Source organism: Daucus carota, chromosome 9 (assembly GCF_001625215.2).
Source record: "Daucus carota subsp. sativus chromosome 9, DH1 v3.0, whole genome shotgun sequence".
Classification (NCBI taxonomy): Eukaryota; Viridiplantae; Streptophyta; class Magnoliopsida; order Apiales; family Apiaceae; genus Daucus; species Daucus carota.
The window spans coordinates 12,306,685-12,325,230 of NC_030389.2; the positions used below are offsets into that span (position 1 = coordinate 12,306,685).

At 36.3% G+C, this 18,546-nt stretch overlaps 1 pseudogene; it reads right to left on the reverse strand.

Annotated features, from left to right (window-relative positions):
- Positions 1 to 4,434: 4,434 nt before the first annotated feature.
- On the reverse strand, positions 4,435 to 11,957 carry LOC108201279 (dual specificity protein phosphatase PHS1-like; annotated as a pseudogene).
- Positions 11,958 to 18,546: the final 6,589 nt, after the last annotated feature.

Below are 18,546 nucleotides of genomic sequence, written 5' to 3' on the forward strand. Positions count from 1 at the left end.
CCGTGCAAGGCACAGGAGCTTTTCAATTATTTATAAACTTTTTGAATATATTTTAAATGATGTGAAAAAATTTAATTTATAAATAATAAATTAAAATTTCAATGAAATAAAATTCGAAATTATGATTTGTTTGTAAGTTAGAACTGTTGGAAATACACCATCACAGCCATTAATCGCTTCAAATAAACTATTCTAATCAAGTCATTCCTTTTCTCGTATGTATCATGCCAAATTATTAAATTTTTTCTATCAAATTTTAATTTATTTTGCGTAGAATACGTTACGCCAACTCCTATTAGATTATATTTATAAATGTATTTTATATTAGAATTATTATAATGTGATTTAAATATTTTTCAAAAAATTATATGGTTCTAGATTAAAATTTATAAACTTAATTTGTTTTGAATTAAGAAAAGGAATATAAACATGCAATAAGAAGGTATGAATCTATTTTGGATTAAGAAAAAGTTTTTGTATACGTTACTCGCATAAATCCGGCTTATTAATTTTGAAATATATTATAAAAATATTGTGATGGTGCGATTTATATGATTCTACAAATAAAACTGGTAGAAAATATTTATTTTGTATTAAAAAAATCATAAACACGTGAAAGATTGTTTTGGATTCAGAAATAGAATTATAAACATGCAAGTAGATATCAGTTGCCTTATAGCACATAAGTTAATTTTGTTCCAATCTGACGGTGCTTATTTGTTCAATATACGATCCAACGGATGATAAGATTTTGGACCATATGACCATGCGACCAAATTATCTCGCTTACGCTTATTATATATAAGTATATAATAATTATCAATATTTCAGGCAGAAAACATCAAATTTTTTATTTATTTTTACAAAATACTAAAAACATTTGATGGCATTACAAATAAAGTACAGGTGTTTAGGTGTTTGAAGGTTCAGAAGTTGTCTATCGATTCAGAGTGAAGTACCAAGGGATTTCAGGATTGTTAGAATGATTAATCGTAATCAAATAGTACTAAAGCATTTCTTACCCGGAATGGACTGATCAATGCTAGCTGATAAAGATGGTAGGAAATTTGATTTCAGTGATGATTGTTTGTGAACCAGATTAGTTCACTAAAAATCAATACGTATCAAGTTGTTTGTAGCATTTATTAATCAAAGAATTGATACTATATCCAGAGCAAAATTTTTATATCCAGAGCAAACAAACATGAAAAGACAAAACTGACCCCGTGCATACACAATAACAGCAAAAGAAAAAAAACAATGTGAGGGATAATTTCGTCATTTTATACTTTTTCAGCTCTTGATATAAAAACTTGCTCTTGATATAACATTTCCTTTTCACTATTCGTTCCAAGACAGGGTCAAGCAAAGACTAAGTTCTATTTCCCAGGGTAAATAGATTCAAATGAACTCAAGACGAAAAAAGGCACCAAGGAAAGAATAAATAATATAAGTGTGTGTGTATTTGTAATCAGTGCAAGGTGGTTAAACATGTCTAAATATTAGGCCTTGCGTCAAATAGCTATGTATATGTATGTATTACGCTACGTGTCTAGCTATTCGACTTAAAAATTCTCTAAATAAAGGCACTTTACGCATCCTAATATATTCACATTAGAAGGATGGCTCCAGGTGATGCAAATAATCTAAGGGACGAGACCTGGCGCTCCTACTAGTTTGTAAGTGATAACATGGCGCTAGGTGGAGGAATGACTAAAGAAATAGCTAAGTAAACTAACCAGGTGCGTCTATATTGCATAGATGGGAGATGGTTGGTTCCAGATGGTTCTTTGATGTAATTTAACTAAGTCAAAAATCACCTTGCGCCATACAGGGAAGATATGAGGCATAAGGTGTCTTACAGGAGGATCAAAGAGAAGTTAAAGTGCAAGGTGATCGATACAAGTGAAGATTTGACCCTAGGTGATATGCATGAATTCTAAGTAATCAAGCGCCAAGTGGTTCAGACTGATACACACACTATACTTGGAGCATGGTGGCTTAACCATGGTTAAAATGGAATCCCATGAATAGATCTAATCAGTTTCATTTAAACTAACACACAAACTCACACCACAACACTAACACCCACTTATCTAAGAAAGAGATAGATATTTAGAAGCAAGAGCTTGTGAGAATTCTAGTTTGTTGTCATTTTAGCAAACATTCGTGTTAGATTTATAACAAACTCAAAATACATATACATATAATACATTCCTTAAACTTGTTAGATTCGGATTTCGATAAAGACGAAAATGATTTTAATATTTTACAAAATGAATTCGATAATTTAATAATGACGTATTATGTGATACCCGGGAAAATTTTGTGATATTTTAATCATATATATATATATATATATATATATATATATATATATATAATTGTTAAATGTTTTATCTGGCCATGTATAATTATTGTCATTTTCATGAAGCATGATTATTTTATTAATTGTCAATAAATTGAATTCCTGCATAATTGCAAATTTTATGATTATGTGAATTTTTATGAATTATCTGATTAATTGCAATAATAATTGATTGATGCCATAAATTGATTAAATGTGGTACGTGTTAAATTTTATAATTATACTTGTTCATTCTCGACCAGAGTGAGTAGATTAGGAAATCGAGCTTATTAAAATTTTTATAAATAAGAGTTGTCCTTTTGTTTAAAAATATTATAATCCGTGTTCATTTATATTACAAAATATTGTCCAATTAAAATTACCAGAATATTCCAATTTTGGTATTTTTATGATTTAACCGATTTCAAAAATATTTGTAAATCTCGCAGATAATTATTTTTGATTATTTGCACTTTAAAATTATTCGGACAATTTAATTTAAATATTTAAGAGTATTTAAAAATAAAACTTTTCACGAATTTATTCAATTTAGAAAACATTTCGAAACTTTTCACGAAATTTAGACCTTTAAACATTTTGGAAAACATTTTGTGAAACATTTAGCTAGGGGTGGCAGTTTCGAAAACATTTTGGACCCTAAAAGGATTGTATTATAAGCTTTCTGTAAAATTAAGTGTGACTCTTTTAATAATACTAGTGTAGAAGCCCGTGCAAGGCACGGGCCCTGTTTATTACTGTCATATATTTTCGAGTTTCATATATCAACTTCAACAAATCAATGTGCCTATTAAAAAAATTTCAGTAATATGTTTGTGCTAAAGTACTGCTAAAACAGTGTGATAGGAAGTCCTATTTCAAGTATGCATACTTGTATAGTAAGAGGACGATTTCAATTTCTTCCCACACTGAGAAAATATTAAATGTGAAGAATTGATTTCTGCTGATTATTTTTGTCCGGTTAATCGAATTTGTTTATTCAATTTACATTGATAGTGTAGATGTTTCGAGGAAAAAACTATGAATTAACCAGTTTAGGAATTAGATAACATTAACATATTTATAAATTAAATTATGATCAATAAACGATATTAACTTTAAGTCTTATTTAAGTGTATACGAGACCTTACAACTAACATATAGACAAACTACAATAATTTGGTAATTTAGTAACATGTATTGTACAGTAGTCTAGTAATATGTCAAACATAAAATAATTATGATCTCAACCGTGCGAGTCACAGGGCATTTTAAGGCTTATGGTTGTCAAATTTGATGCATCCTTATTATGTTAATGGGATGATAAAATCCGCAATCCCCACTACACACATATTCTCTCAAGGATACTCAAAATTGAAGTTCAAGACTATTAATCTTTTTTGAGACCTTTTACTTTCATAAAAATTAAATTTTTATCTTCAATCTAAAATTGAAGCTCAAGCACAGGACGAAACAGGAAGTTAACATTATGGGCTATCCACATGATAATGCAAATAGAACTACAGTTTTGAAGCAAATATTGCATATACCAAAAAAATAACACACATACATGACACTTCATGTGATTTGTAGTTTATCTTTACAGTAGTTGAGTACTGTAAAACAATTTCAACTCTAAAAAAACCAAATCGAGTTTCAGAAGATCTATTACTCCAAGCTTTTACAAAGCCACTTCTAAGATTTTTTTTAAACCTCCAAATACATCTTTCATCAAAGGAAAAAGAATCAAAAACTATATTATTTATTTCTTTTATACCCGAGTCGGGTAAAAAACAAATGACAATAAAAATCTAATCCGGATACTTTTCTCTTAATATATTGACCATATTTGTTTACAAAGAGAAAAAATCTAGATTGCGCGGTGTATTGTTCAATTTGAAAGGAACATGCTTAGAAGTAATGCATTTCTATTTAAAATTAAACACACACCTTTAGGACAGTCTTGCGCGATGGTGTTGATCGCATGTAAACCTCAATAGTATGAAATATGAATATACTAATGTCAAGTGGGACTTCTATGTCTGTGTAACTCCTTATACAAGAATGACTTAAGAATAAGACAATGAAGAGGAAAGGAAAAAACAACTCTGTAAATTTGAACTAATGTCTTGTGACAATGAGGGAGTAGAGGGGGGATCATAAAATATATCTCAAGAGAGGGAGATTTACTAAGAGCCCGTGCAACAGTCATTTGTTTATAGGGTATTTATTCAAAAGACGCTAATCATCTGCCTCTAAGGATACTGAAGGCCAAGGTTCTTAGTCAAAACCTGGATCAGCCTTAACAACTTCTCGATATATGCCAGACTTCTTTTGGGCCCAAAATGAGCGACTTCCGCACAGAAGTATACCTGTACTCCATACATCAGCCTCCGTGCTATAAGATTACCACTTCCGCAATGTCATTCAGTTTTGAATCTACACATGTTATATACAATTAGTAAATGATGTCCTAGAGTTACAATAAGAACACATTCTTGTAAGAATCATTCGGAATGATCCTTACCTGGCCAGTAAAAACTTTAACATTCACATGACAAGTTACTAAAGTAAATAAATTTCAGGATAGATCAACTTTAAGGTTGCGACTCCTTTGCATCATCTTCTGAATATTTTCCATCCAAGTCTAGTAGAGTAATTCAAAAAATTAATAAAAGACTCAACACACATCATATATTATTTATAAAGATAAATATAAAAATGATATTTGATGACCATAGGCTGTGGACAAAACAAACAATTGCGACATACTAATAAAAGAAACACCTTGCAAGTATTCTGTCAAGTTACTTCAACAATATATAAATTTAACACTATACAGAGAAGTTGTACGGCCTTTTATCCTCAATTTTGTTATATCAAATCAAGTCTTATTGTTTATAAACTGCATCTCATGTCAAGCCTTCTCTCCTATATTTTTTAACGGCTGAAAACCTCATCCCAAAATATCTTCAGGTTGCAAAAACAAAGACAGTATTCAAAACAGAGCTGCTAACATCTGAGTAATGGTTGTTTGTCAGAATATCATATTAAGTTTAGCAAGATAATTTCAATTTAAACATATATATATATATATATATATATATATATATATAAACTATATACATTTACACTTAGGAGATTCAGCTGCTAAACACAAATTTATTGCCAGCCTATGGGTTGCTTTAGGTGACGGTAAGTTCAGCCCTGAATCACATTCTATTCATTAAAGAGTCTCCTCCTGTTTCATTTAATTTACTAAAAGGTAATGATTTACAAAATGATGGTTAATAATTTTTAATTGCATTTTGAAAGTCTGTCCGACCTAGACGGCCTCCAGTTTTAATTTGTCCCCATAAGCTTCGAATATAAATTACTTCTAATATTGTGTCAACCTGATATGCATAAACTTTGCGCTATTTTATTGAACTACTCAAATTTTGTTATCACATTAGGGTAAATCTATCAAGTTTTTGTTGCGCCGTTATACTAATATATAAAATATGTCTTTATTATGTTTTATTTCTTTTTCCGCTACTAATCTGAATTTGCTACACTAATCAAAGTAAGCTTATATAAAAAAATGCTAGACACTACAAAGGCCATGATAGAAATATAAGGTTAGCTTGTAAAAATGGGGAAGGAGCTATAGTAATCTGAGACATAATAGACAACTCTTAAGTAACACAACTTAAAGGAAAATGCCCCAGTCAGGAATAATATCAACTAACACGTAGGCAATGAACCAAAATCTGAGAAACCATACCTGATCCTTATGAGCAGCACTCAGCAATCACTTCACCACCCTGCGCTCTGCTGCAACCTCTTTTTGGTCAGGCACAACATCGGCCTGCCACATTTTTTCGAGAACCGCCGTTGTGAAGAAGGTGTGCCGTGATATCCAATTGATATACACACAAAGATGAATCCGTTTCCCCTAAATCCCAAATCAGGAGAAAAACTCAAGCGAGAAGAGGCAACCTAGCAACACAAATCACAGGCATCGAGTGAGTATAGACAAATTGAATAAAGAGTTTTTTGACTTTTGGTTCATAAGGATCTGGTTCTTCCTCAACTCAGGTTCCTTGATAAGTTAATTCCTTGAAATATCAGACTTATTTGCTATTTTAATGTAATCCTGAAAAAGGGACATGGATTATATGTCCCACGGGAAAATCGCATTTGGAAATTTTGTAACACAATTACAAACTATATGACTGTATGAGACTTTATGAGATTTGACGGGAGGACAAATACTACAAACTCAGATTTACTGTTAGGTCCAGATATGATTGTAGAAGGGGGGGGTTGAATACAATCAGTACCAAATCGTCGCGGAAGTGAATCTGATTGAATATGATTTGTTAATCAGATTATAATTAATTAATATAACAATGTTTGAAGTCGTTATATAATTAATATGGTTCAGTTTTAATGTCCACTAAAGTTCGTAGAATAAATTCGACAGGGTATATTCTAGATTTAGTGATTAAAACAACCGGGTTATCAAAGCACAGAAAACTGTGGATATAACGAACAAGCAAGTTACTAACAACTTGAAAGCTTTACAAATGCTTTGAATACAAAGTGAATGAACACTTTCAAATGAAGAAACCAAGCCATATTTATAGGCAAGGCTTTGTACATGCAAGACAATCACTAGACAAGACAATTACAAGCTAGCAAAGACAATTACAAGAAGGGTAAGACAATCTAGGCTTGGGCAAGACAATAAGGGGCAAGGGAAGACAATCTCAGATTGTCTACCAAGCTTCAACCAAGTCAGTAAGACAATCAAAAGGGAAGGGAAGACAATTCCTTTGTCAGAAAGACAAACACTACAAACGGCAAGACAATGGAGGATTGTCTTGCACACCTTAAGCATTCGGCAAGACAAGACAAACAGATTGTCTTGCTGGAAGTGTGTCTCTCGGCAAGACAAGACAAACAGATTGTCTTGCAGACTTACACATGCCTTCGGCAAGACAATCTTCAAGGATTGTCTTGCACACCATTGAAATGAATCGGCAAGACAATTAGAGATTGTCTTGCTGATTCAATCAAGGCTAATGCAGACAATGAAGAATTGTCTTGGAAGCATGATGAATCCACTCGGCAAGACAATCCAGAATTGTCTTGCTGAGGTGATTTTTGTGATTAAATAAAGAAATAAAATGGTATATTAAAATAGAAAATTATTCACTTAATTAATTTAATCATATAAATTCATAAATTAAATTAATTCGAGAGTGAATTAATTTAATAAATAAATTACATAATTAATATAATTATTTGAGAAGTGAAATAATAGTCTATTAAAATATTTAATCACACAATCTTCAGTAGAACAACTTCCGGTCTTCTTTAAACTTGAATAATTTCTTCTTGATTTGTCGAACGAGCGAACTACCACTTCTGCTTGACTTCAAATATTTAATTTGGATAACTGATACATAGATGTACTGTCTGGTTCATCTGTATCTAGTTAAATCAAATATTCTTCGTCAAATAAACAATAAGAATTTGGTTAGTTCGTCGAGTCTTCGTCTTGTACGTACATCTTCATTAAATGGAATCTTCTGATGAAATAAAGTATAGAAACTTTATGTCTTCTGAATTCCTGGACGTGCCACAAAAGATTATTTGTGCACTGAGGCTTGAACATATTAATGAACTTCTTTCAGTGGCGTGCAGCAGCATCCTGGAACTTATCTGACATATGATTTCCATAAATCATTTGACGTTCTTCGTACTGATTCCGATGACTTGCTATTTACTGAGCTTTCTTATCTGAGTTGAGTTGTACCTCTTTAAATACAAATAGGCTGAACATATGCCTTTCATTTACCCTAAACATAAGGTTGCAATTCATAAACCAGCTGTAGTTGTCCCAGTACCAGAATATACAACAAACTTCAGCGGCTAATTTTTTCCAAATATATGATGTCAGGATAGGTAGTACACCAGGTGAATTTTACCTACAATACAGACAAAGCATTCGGGTAAAAGATTGTGAGAGGTTGTCAAACAAAATAACAACGTAGAATAATAGAGCAGAGAAAACTAAATTCAACTACCAAAACACAAAAGCATCATCAATTAGTTGCTACTCTAAAAAGATTGTATTAAGGGGTATTAATTTGTCAAAGGCATGTTCATAATGTAATGCACCATTCAGTGGATAGTGGAGCTAGCTAACCATATCTTAAACTATTGTCACCAGTACAAGCACTGGATTTTGGTGGTTATTTATCACAACTCCCCACAAATAATTATTATTATATACTAACAAATTAATATTTATCAAAGTTAACTATTTATATATGTGCACCGCTAGTTTGCAAACATCGCAGAGCTGATGGCATGCTTTAATTTGATGTGATATTTTTCGCCCTAGATCCTGCTTTAATATATATAAGTAGATGGTATTCATACATAGAAAATGAGTATTTATAATATAAGCTGAATTGGTTATAATGCTAATGAGTAGAACTACTAAAACCAAAGTTTTTGCAATTATAGTATTGGCATCCGTAGATGATGGAAACAACAACCAAATTCCCACAATTGCAACTGATTTCATATTTGAAGCTTTCGGTCTCAGGGCAATTGTAAATTGGTATCCGATAAGATTGATTATTTTATCTGCAGACTACAAATTACATCATAAATTAATGACTCTAAATTACGTACATAACGTGTAAGAAGTATTAGCAGTTGAGAAGTTAATTCAATGGTCCAAAAGCGAAGAAATAGGAGTATTCGGCTACCAGGCCCGGCTCAATTATCTCGGAGGTCCTGTGCAAATCTGAACAATTAATATTTTAAGGTAATATTATAAATTTTAAATATATTAACGTATATAACATAGAAAAAAAATAATTATAATATATAATTTGTTTTAAGAAATATAAATTATAAATTAATCATCCAATAAAATATTTGGCAAATTGGATATTCAAAAAATAATAATTAAATTTAACATAAAACATTGACATTTGAATATAATATCAATTTACATAAGTTTAGATACATAGTATCTATTCTGTAGAAGAATGGAGAGGTAGATGGTGACTCAACCACAGAATCCATGTAGGTTGGCTAAAATGGAACAGTATATAAAAATCTAAAGCACTTACTGAGAAACTTTTGTACTCGAAAATATCAGGATGCTGAGAATCTGACTGGCCGATTTCATTAGAGCACAGGCACAAAATGTGTGATTCCTAAATGTTGCTGCGTGTACTGAGACCTCGCAGCCAGGGCACCACCAATGAACAGTGTACTTGAAATCAACGATGGCTTTTTTGTGTTGGCCGCATCAGATGTTAATGCTATCCTCTCCAGAATGTGCTCAAGCCTAACCTGCAAGTAGCAACAAATATAATAAATCATAAGGAAGAGAAACATAAGTTAGAAAGCCTTCCACAGAAGCATAACAAGTGAAATTGTACCTTTAACTCATAAGCGTCAATTACATTACTACTCTCGCCACTCTCAAAGAACCCTGTACTGAAAATGTTCTCCTGGCACAGCTTTACTGCTTCAACTTTAAGCATTTCATCCCACTGCTCGATTCCTTTGTTTAGTTCTACATCATCCTGGAAACACAATTTAGTTTGAGTATCATACATTGACTTAGTAACACTGCATCGTATTGCACTTTTGTGTTGTGGTTTTCCTCCGGTATGAGATCTAACAGGGCGGGTAAAAATACTGACCTTAATTAGCAACTTGTGGAAGTCACGTAGCTTGGATGTGAAATGCATGTTACGAAGGGATTCTGAATTTCCCTTGTTGAACCTCCCAGGGACACCATCTCAAAACTTGGGGGAACCCGAAGAGCTAGCCTTGCCCCTGATGATGACGCCTTAGGAGTACCTCTCTGCACCTCTGGATTTAAATCTGATTGGTTATCAATGGGTGCACGTTCTTTACTCGGAGTACAGGGAGAATGAACACAGCCTGTAGCTTGAGCTGAGGATCCGGAAGCCACGTGTCAATATCCTCTTTGTTAACCTCAGTTTTGTCTATTATATTAACAAATATCTTTAGAAGGCTGTCTAATTTCTGGTGAAGAGTAAGAAGGAATATATGAAATCCCTGCAAATCACGAACTGCTGCACGGAATCCACTCTGGAAATGATGAGCAACTGAAGACATGTCAGTCAAATGAGAACCAGACACTGGATCAGTGTTCTCCAGGGAAGAGCCTAATTTTCCTCCACTTACCTCATAGAGAACTTGTGCTGCGTATCAAGAACTGTTGATAAGAAGCTCCACCAGCTTCGGATACTTTGCCCAATCATTAGCACGTTTTCCCGCAGGGGGTCGACGGGGGAGACCTGAATCAACAGCCACGATATGAAAGTCCGATAGTGCTAATTCTGTTGAATTTGGCTTTTAGGTATTTCTTTGCTTCATTTCGGAGATTCCATAATGTCAGAAAGATCAGAGCTCTATGATACCAGTACCGCATTATGAGTGCTTAGTCTGCCATCAACTGAAGTTGTTCTTAGCTCTATTTGGAGGGCTTTGATTATAGTTGGTCTATATTTATTTATAACGGATTCAAAGGGTTCGTTCATTTCATCAACATATACTGAGGCAATCTTGTCAGCTAGCAGTAAATTTGCAAAATTTCCACGCCAACTCAGCTGCTGACAAGGAAGTTTATCTTCATTTCTGATGACAAGATCCAACAGCAAAATTCGGCCCAGGGCTGCTGCGATTTTTGCAGCACCTTCACGTAAATCAAATGCAATTGAACTTTCCAGTAGAGGACTTCCATGTGCGTAGCTGCAAAAACAGACTTTTCTATAAGGTCAGAGAAAGAACCCAGAAAAAGAAGTAATAAATCCTAGCAAGTTACAAATTATTGCTTAGTTGTTAAATGACATTAGATATCACTTAGCAGGTTCTAAACATACTTCATAAGAAAAAGGTATCGCTCAGCTCAAGAGCTTCTAATAGTTCTAAACATATCATTTCTCCATTTATCACCATCTGCATTTGCTGCATCTCGTACCCTTTCTGCAGCTTCCTTGATCTGCAACCACTCATGACTAAGATTGTGTACAACTCGAGCCTGCAAGGTTGATATGGTGCAATATTAGAAGGCCATAAACAGGTGCCAGATGCTAAGGATCAGGTCATTACTCTAGTACAGGTCACTGACTTGAGGAGTTAGGACACCTAGCCACTTAGCAATTCATAACCCAGGCGTTCTGATTGAGTTGCCATTCTTGTAGAGGATTATTTAATTACTGCAACTGCTTCCTTTGATGGAGATTAGTCCCTTTTAGGTTGTCTGAAGAGTGAAAAAAAAAGGACTCCTCCAGAATTATCCGTGACCTGTAGCCACATGAACAAGTTGGTCTCAGAATATCAGATACTCTTATCAGGATAGAAACATTTGGAAACACATATTTCACAGATTGGCTTTTAACTAGAAGTTGTACGCTTGAAAATTTAGGCCCTCTACATTTTGAGGCCTTGTGCAATAGGGTTGTTTGCACATGTTATTCACCAGTCCTGTCGGCACTTGTAGAACTAATGCAGAGATCATCATACATATTGCAACTATAATGCTCTGTAAATCCACCAATGTCATACAGAATATTGAACTCAGTTCCTAATGAATTCCATTATAAAATAATTTATTTGTTTGTTATGTTGGATTAAGATGGAGTTGCATAAGCTTCAACATAATTTACTCTGTGATTATAGGAATGAAAAGGGAGCTTCTATAATAGGCTAACGAAGGTACCTCTCAGGAAACTTCCATCAAACACATGGAGGACAATAAAGAGCATAACGCATAAGTTTTGTCATATAGTGTAATAACTCTCACGAAACTTTCATCAAACCCATGGAGGTCAATATAGGAACATATGCATTTCTTAAACACTTCCGATATATCAATAGATATATATGGAATGTGTCCAATGCAAGCTGGATCTTAGAGTTTCAAGGATGAAGCAGCTAAGTAATCAAAGGAGAGCAATTGGTAGCACATATATCAAACAACAGTAAAAAAATAAAGAACACATACGAAAGGCACAACAAAATACCTGTCTACAAAGAATCTATCTCTCCCCTTCAAGTTCTTTCTCCAGTTCATAATAGAACTGAGACCCTACTCCACGCCACATAAACCAATGTACATGACAGAACTCGAATTAAACTGCAGCAATCAAAAGAGCCGGTACACAAAGAGAAACCGTTAGAAATCATCAAGAAAACGAAGAGCGGAGGGTAGTGCCGAAATTATATGTAAACTGAGGGTACATATGTAATTTCACTTTTTCTTGCTCTTTTTGCCCCTAGTCCCCTTTTAATAATTTCACTGGCAATTTTCTTGCTTTTTTTGCCCTTAGTCCCCTTTTAATATATAGAAGTAGATTAATAGTAATAAAATGAATTATAGAACTAAGCAGGTGGGTATATTAATACGTAGCTGCAGCATCGCTTGTTACACGTCGAAGACAGATATTTGGATAAAAGAGGGTAGATAGGGTTAAAATAAAAGAGAGTAACACACAGACTTAGGTCAAGAGAAAAGAAAGGCGGTGGTTTATTTTGAGGAGAAGAGGAAGCTAGGGTTTCAATTCTCGCGACTACAATCATTCAGGTGAGGCTACATGATATGTTCACTGGAGAAACCATCAAATTAGCAGGTGAGGAAACTGGTAATATAGTTGACAAAGAGGCACAGAATATAACAGAAAAGGGTAAAGCATGTGAGAAAAAGGAGGCAGGTGGGAACAAAATTGCAGAGAAAGCAGCTGTTACACAGCAGGAGCCGTTTGGGACCACTCAACAGTTGGCAATATAACGGGCAGTGGCATTTGCATTTCATGACAATCTGAGTAGCATTTCACATTTCATTTCATAGACGTTAGTTAAATATAGGTAGTGTAGGGTACTCTTTTGGAACTTACCAATGTTTGCATTATGAATGTTTCTCTTCTTGTATCCCTTCAGTCATTTTTATAATATCACCATTTGGGGTATTCTTATCAGGATTGCTTTTCTATTTGATTATCCTTTAAGTTACTTTGTCAATTTTCAACTCTCACGTAGAGTTCTGATTGATTACCTATATTATTATTACTAGTATCATATCATTGGTATCAGAGCCATACCATTCTTGGCAAACATGGGTCACAATCGCACCACCAGATCTGGAACATCAGATGATGAAACCGAAAGCACTGAGCTGGGCAGACTCGAGGTAAGTCTCAGATCCCTTTTCGAAACACAAAACCAACGTTTAGTCCAAACCTGCAACAACAACACCTTAACATTGAACAGAATGCTAAGTCTATAGCTGAGCTTAATGGTCTAGTGTTAGGGCTTTCTGTGCAAGTCTCTAAACTAGTCACCCCTGAAAATAGACCACCTCACCCCAACCACCCACACCCCACTTTTTCTGCTCCCATGACCAAGGTTGAGTTCCCAAAGTTTGATGGGACCGACCTGCGTTCTTGGCTTTATAAGTGTAATCAGTTTTTTTATATTGATAACATCCCTGACCAGCAAAAAGTCCGCCTAGCTGCCATTCATCTAGAGGCCAAAGCCCTTTTATGGCACCAAACTTATATGCAAAGATGTAACCACATTATTCCCTCTTGGTCTAAATATACCGCTAGTATTACTGTGCGCTTTGGGGATCTATATGATGATCCCATGGCTGATTTGAAAGCTCTAAAACAGACAAGTTCTGTACAGGAGTATCACGATGAGTTTGATGCTCTCACTAGAAGACTCATCCTTCCTGAAGATTACCTCCTCAACTGTTATTTGGGAGGGCTTAAAGACGAGGTGCAGCTTTCTGTCCGTATGTTCTCACCCAAAACCATTTAACAGGCCCTGTGTTTATCTAAGCTCCAAGAAGCAGCTGCTAATGCCAAAACAAAACCCAATGTCCAGCCTCCCCTACTCCCAACTCCTACAAATACCAACTCCTTCAAACCTGTCTCCACCTCAGCCTTCAAACCACATACTGCCATTACCAACTTCAAACCACCCCCACCCACAAACAACCCAAAGCTAAATCGACGAACCCTTACCCCTGCTGAGCTTAGTGAAAAACGAGCAAAGAAACTCTGTTTTTGGTGTGATGATCAGTATGTTCCAGGCCATAAGTGTAAGGGGAAGAAACCCCAGTTTTTCCACATTGAGGTAGAAGATGATGACATTACCCTTGAGGCAACCCCTGAAATCACAGACCCTGAGATTGAGGAACATCACTGCGCCCAAATTTCCATCGAAGCTATCGAAGGTGTTACTGCTTACCAAACTATGAGAGTCACTGGTCACTATGGGAAAAAGCAACTCCATCTATTGTTGAACAGTGGCAGCACGCACAACTTTATTGACACTTCTGTGGCTCTTAAGCTTGACTGCCAAGTAGACACAATTCCCCCAATGGCTGTTAAAGTGGCAGATGGAGGCCAAATAATCTGTAACAAAATGATCCGAAATTTTGGTTGGAAACTGCAAGGTGTTCATTTCCATGCTGATGTTCTACTCATTCTCCTTAGTGGCAGTGATATGGTTCTTGGCATTCACTGGTTCACTCAGTTGGGTCCTGTTCTATGAGACTTTGCCAACCTCTCTATGCAATTTACCTACAGGGGCGATAAGGTCAAGCTACGGGGCCTCTCAACCAAGAAGATCAAGACAATTCATTCTCAAAAGTTCAAAAAACTTATGCAGCAAACTGGTGAATTGTCCATGATACAACTCATCCCTGTTTCTATAGGAATCACACCTCAGGTAGCTTCCATTGAAGGCCTGCACACTCACCTGAACCCTGACCTCACGGCAATTCTGGACCAATATCCAGCCCTTTTTACAGAACCACAGACCTTCCCACCAAGACGAGAGGAGTTCGATCACAGCATTCCTTTAAAGGAAGGAACAGACCCCATAAACCTAAGGCCCTACAGATATCCCACTGTCCAGAAAACGGTCATTGAGGAGCTTGTTCAAGAAATGCTTGACCAGGGCATCATAAGGCACAACACTAGCCCTTTCGCGGCCCCAATTGTGTTGGTTAAAAAGAAGGATGGAGGATGGCGAATGTGTATTGACTATAGGAATTTGAACAAAGCGACGTTGAAAGATAAATTCCCAATTCCTATTATTGAAGAGTTATTAGATGAATTGTTTGGCAGCAAATTCTTCTCCAAAATCGATCTCAAGGCGGGGTACCATCAAATCCGTGTCAATCCTCTCGACATCCATAAAACTGCTTTTAAAACTCACTTTGGTCATTTTGAGTACTTGGTCATGCCATTCGGCCTTACTAACGCTCCCTCTACATTCCAATCCTTGATGAACGACGTATTTAAACCACTGTTGAGACGAGGAGTTTTAGTGTTCTTCGACGATATTTTGATTTATAGTTCGTCCTGGGAAGAGCATCTGAGCTACTTGCAGTTAGTCTTACAGCTTATGCAGGACAACTCACTTCATGCAAATTTAAAGAAGTGTTCTTTTGGAGTTCCAGAAATTCATTACTTGGGGCACACAATCTCTGCGGATGGAGTGCACACTGAGGAGGATAAAATAGCGTCCATCCGAGACTGGCCAGTGCCCACCACTCTTAAACAACTGAGGGGTTTCTTGGGATTAACAGGCTATTACCGGCACTTCATCAAGGATTACGGTATCATTTGTAGACCTCTCACCATGCTACTTCGAAAAGACTCTTCCTCATGGACGACAGAAGCACAATCTTCCTTCCAGCTGCTGAAAAATACCATGATCACTCCTCCAGTATTAGCTCTGCCAAACTTTGAAAAGCCCTTTGTAATTGAGACGGATGCCTCAGGTACTGGCATGGGGGATGTGCTCATGCAGGAAGGCCACCCTATTGCTTTTATTAGCAAAGAATTCTCAGAGAAAAATGCCCTTCTCTCGGCCTATGAAAGAGAATTGTTGGCATTAGTGTTTGCAGTTAATAAGTGGCAACACTACTTGATGAATCTTCCCTTTGTCTTTAGGACCGACCAACAAAGCCTTAAGTTCTTACTGGATCACAAGATGGCTACCCCCTTTCAACAGAAGTGGCTATCTAAATTGGCTGGCTTCGATTTCACTGTCGAATATAAATGTTCTTCTGAAAACAGAGCAGCGGACACCCTATCAAGAATTCCCAACACCCAACTATTTACCATGGCATTATCTTCAATTCACTCTCAGCTAATGAGTGACCTGCAACGCCACTGGAATTCTGATACAAAGATGCAGCAGATTATTGGTGACCTGCAAGATGCAGCAGATTATTGGTGACCTGCAAGATGCAGCAGATTATTGGTGACCTGCAACAAGAGCCCTCATCCCATCCTCTCACTATACCTGGCAGCAGCAAACTCTTAGGAGGAAGGGCAAATTAGAAATTGGTGATGATATGGCCATAAGGCAGACCATATTACATTGGATGCACACCTCAGCTGAAGGTGGGCACTCGGGAATTCAAGCTACTCTCAAAAGGATCCAAACTCTATTCTACTGGAAGGGTATGAAAAAGTCAGTAATCGATTATATCGAATGCTGCCAAATTTGACAGAAATGCAAGTATGACAACAGTGCCTCACCGGGCTTACTCCAACCTCTGCCGATTCCTAATGTTGTTTGGGAGGAAGTTACTATGGATTTTGTGGAAGGTCTTCCAAAATCAGGGGGTAAGGATGTGATAATGGTTGTGGTCGATAGGCTGAGCAAGTTTGGGCACTTCATAGCTCTTAGCCACCCCTTTCTGCTCTTAAGGTTGCCCAGAGTTACGTGGATAATATTTACAAATTGCATGGTGCCCCGAAGTCTATCATATCTGATCGTGATAAGATCTTCACCAGCAGTTTCTGGAGGGAATTTATGCGATTATTGGGAGTCACACTTAAACTTTCCACTGCCTACCACCCCTAGACAGATGGCTAACTTGAGCTCCTCAACCGTTGTTTGGAAGGTTACCTGAGATGCATGTGCCACTCCTTGCCTCGAGATTAGGTTAAATGGTTACCGCTTGCTGAATTTTGGTATAACACCAACTATCACTCTGCCATTCGACTGACCCCTTATGAAGTTATGTATGGCCAACCACCACTCATTCACAGATCATATCTGGCAGGTTCAAGCTTTATGGATGCAGTAGACAGAAGTTTAGTGGCAAGAGAGCACACCATTGCCATTCTGAAACACAATCTGCACAAGACCCAGAACCGAATGAAGCAAATAGCTGATCAGAAGAGGAGCGACAGACAGTTCGACATTGGTGATTGGGTTTATCTGAAACTCCACCCCTACAGACAGAGATCGGTCTCTTTGAGGACCAATCACAAGTTAGCCGCCAAATATTATGGCCCATACATTATCATCAAAAAAGTGGGAGCCGTAGCCTATACACTCCAATTACCAGAGTCTTCAAGAATCTACCCTACATTTCATGTTTCACTGTTGAAGAAGCATCTGGGTCCCGCACCTATTACTCTTGATCACTCTCTTCCAAATGACTACAGCACCAACTAGACATGTTTAACTAAAATGCCCTTTAAGGTACTGGAAATCAGAACAGCCAATAGGAACAATGCCGCTGCGGTCCAATGGTTAATCAACTGGGAAAATTCACCTGCCGAGGAAGCTACATGGGAATATGCTCAAAATATCATGGACAAGTATCCAAGCTTTGATCCTTGGGGTCAAGGATCTTCTAATGGAGGGAGTATTGATATGTTCACTGGAGAAACCATCAAATTAGCAGTTGAGGAAACTGGTAATACAATTGACATAGAGGCACAAAATATAACAGAAAAGGGTAAGGCACGTGAGAAAAAGGAGGCAGGTGGGAACAAAATTGGGAAAGAAAGCAGCTATTACACAGCAGGAGCCGTTTGGGACCACTCAACAGATGGCAATATAACGGGCAGTGGCATTTGCATGGCATTTGCATTTCATGACAATCTGAGTAGCATTTCACATTTCATTTCGTAGACGTTAGTAGAATATAAGTAGTGCAGGGTACTCTTTTGGAACTTACCTATGTCTGCATTACAAATGTTTCTATTCTTGTATCCCTTCAATCATTTCTATAATATCACCATTTGGGGTATTCTTATCAGGATTGCTTTTCTATTTGCTTATCCTTTAAGTTACCTTGTCAATTTTCAACTCTCACGTAGAGTTCTGATTGATTA